At 44.5% G+C, this 2,483-nt stretch overlaps 1 pseudogene; it reads left to right on the top strand.

Moving 5' to 3' along the window:
• Positions 1 to 338: 338 nt before the first annotated feature.
• On the top strand, positions 339 to 1,517 carry LOC147119260 (uncharacterized; annotated as a pseudogene).
• The last annotated feature ends 966 nt before the right edge of the window (positions 1,518 to 2,483 follow it).

Genomic DNA, 2,483 nt, shown 5'->3' with positions numbered 1-2,483 from the left:
CTTTTGTAAATCGTTTTACAGGGATTTGAAGGCAGGAATTGCAGTCAGGAAACTCAATCCAAACATCACAACAAGATCTGACAGAGTCACTCGATTCATCAGGACCTGAATATCATCGGCCTTTGAATGTGGAAGGAGAAATGTTTGTCTGTTCTGTCTGTGGGAAAAGATTTCAAACATCAATGTGTCTGGAAAAGCACCGAGACCCACCCACCCAGTTACACAGCCTGAAAAAACATCGCATCATTCACAGCTTTGAAAAACTGTACACGTGTTGTGTGTGTGGACGAGGCTTCAACTGATCGTCCAACTTGGAGAGACACAAGGGCACCCGCACCATGGAGAAACCGTGGAAATGTGGGGACTGTGGGAAGGGATTCAATTACCCGTCTGAGCCGGTAATTCATCGGCGCATTCACACTGGGGAGGGACCGTTCACCTGCTCCGTGTGTGGGAAGGGATTCACTTGGCCATGTCACCTGATAAGACACCAGAGAGTTCACACTGATGAGAAACCTTTTAAATGCTCTGTCTGTGAGAACAACTTTAAAAGCTCTGAGGGACTGATTAGATACCAGCGAGTTCACACTGAAGTGAGACTATTCAGTTGCTCTCACTGCGAAAAAAGATTCAAGCACTCATCCAATCTCACTGAACACCAGTTTGTTCACACTGGGGAGAGGCCTTTTCAATGCTCTGTCTGTGGGAACAGCTTTAAAAGCACTGGTGAGCTGAGTAAACACCAGCGAGTTCACACCGATGAGAGACCTTTTAACTGCACTGACCGTGGAAACAACTTTAAACGTGTTGCAGATCTGATTAATCACCAGCGAGTTCACACTGATGAGAGACCATTTAAATGCTCGGACTGTGGGAGCAGATTTAAATGCTCTGTGGGTCTAAACAGACACCAGCAATATCACACTGATGAGAGACCGTTTCAATGCTCTGACTGTGGGAGCAGATTTAAAAGTTCTGAGGGATTGATTAAACACCGGCTCATTCACACTGACGAGAGACCATTTCAATGCTCTGACTGTGGGAATAGCTTTAAAAGCGCTGCAGAGCTGATTAAGCACCAGCGTATTCACACTGATGAGAGAACTTTTAAATGCTGTGACTGTGAGAACAGATTTAAAAGTTCAGAGGGATTGATTAAACACCAGTGAGTTCACACTGATGAGAGACCGTTTCAATGCTCTGAATGTGGGAACAGCTTTAAACGCTCGGCAGAGCTGGTGAGACACCAGCGAGTTCACTCTGGGGAGAGACCTTTGAAATGCTTGGTCTGTGGGAAAAGCTTTAAACGCTCTGTGAGTCTGATTAAACACCAGCGAGTTCACACTGATGAGAGACTGTTCAGTTGCTCTCACTGCAGGAAGAGGTTCAGGCGCTCATCCGACCTTATGGCACACCAGTGTATTCACACGAGGGGGAGGCCATTCACCTGCTCCATGTGTGTGAAAGAATTTTCCCAGTCATCCAACCTGCTGGCACACCAGCGAGTTCATGTGTGACAGCAGGGGTCGGATTCTGCTGTTTTTGCTGCTGTTAATCACATCCAGGACTGAACCATGTTCACTCTGCTGGTGTTAATAACCCTTCGAACTGGGGTGGAATTTAATATTAAAAGAAAAGACTTACATTTATATAGCACCTTTCATGACCACCGGTCATCCCAAAGCTCTTTACAGCCAATGAAATACTTTTTTTTGAAGTGTAGTCACTGTTGTAATGTAGGAAATGTGACCGCCAATTTGGGCACTGCAAGCTCCCACAAACAGCAATGTGATAATAACCAGATAATCTGTTTTAGTGATGTTGATTCTGGATAAATGCCAAATAAATCAGTTTTGTTTTAAACAGTGTGTCAATTCCTTGGTTTTTCCATGATAAGAGGAGACTAATGGATTTCCTGCTACCAATTGTTCCATTTTTGGGCCTTTTCTCCTGCCTTTTCTACCCTAGAATTTTTAAGTTCTCATAAATTTGGTTACATAGAAACATAGAAGATAGGAGCAGGAGTAGGCAATTCGGCCCTTTGAGCCTGTTCCACCATTCAATGAGACCATGGCTGATCATCCAAATTCAGTACCCTGTCCCTGCTTTATCCCAATAACCCTTGATCCCTTTAGCATTAAGAAATATATCTAACTCCTTCTTGAATATATTTAATAAGTTGGCCTCTTCTGCCTTCGGTGGTAGAGAATTCCACAGGTTCACCACTCTCTGGGTGAAGAAATTCCTCCTCATCTCAGTCCTAAATGGCTTACCCCTTATCCTTAGACTGTGACCCCCGATTCTGGACTCCCCCGCCATCAGGAACATCCTTCCTGCATCTAGTCTGTCTAGTCCTGTTATCATTTTATAAGTTTCAATGCGATCCCCTCTCATTCTTCTAAACTCTAGTGAATATAAGCCTAATCGACCCAATCTCTCCTCAAACGTCATTCCTGCCATCCCAGGTATCAGCCTGGTGAATC

Source organism: Somniosus microcephalus, chromosome 4, assembly GCF_052327205.1.
Source record: "Somniosus microcephalus isolate GS21.2 chromosome 4, FLI_Smic_1.0, whole genome shotgun sequence".
Taxonomy (NCBI): domain Eukaryota; kingdom Metazoa; phylum Chordata; class Chondrichthyes; order Squaliformes; family Somniosidae; genus Somniosus; species Somniosus microcephalus.
Note: the sequence above shows the minus strand (reverse complement) of the source record. Positions and strands in the feature narration are given on the sequence as shown.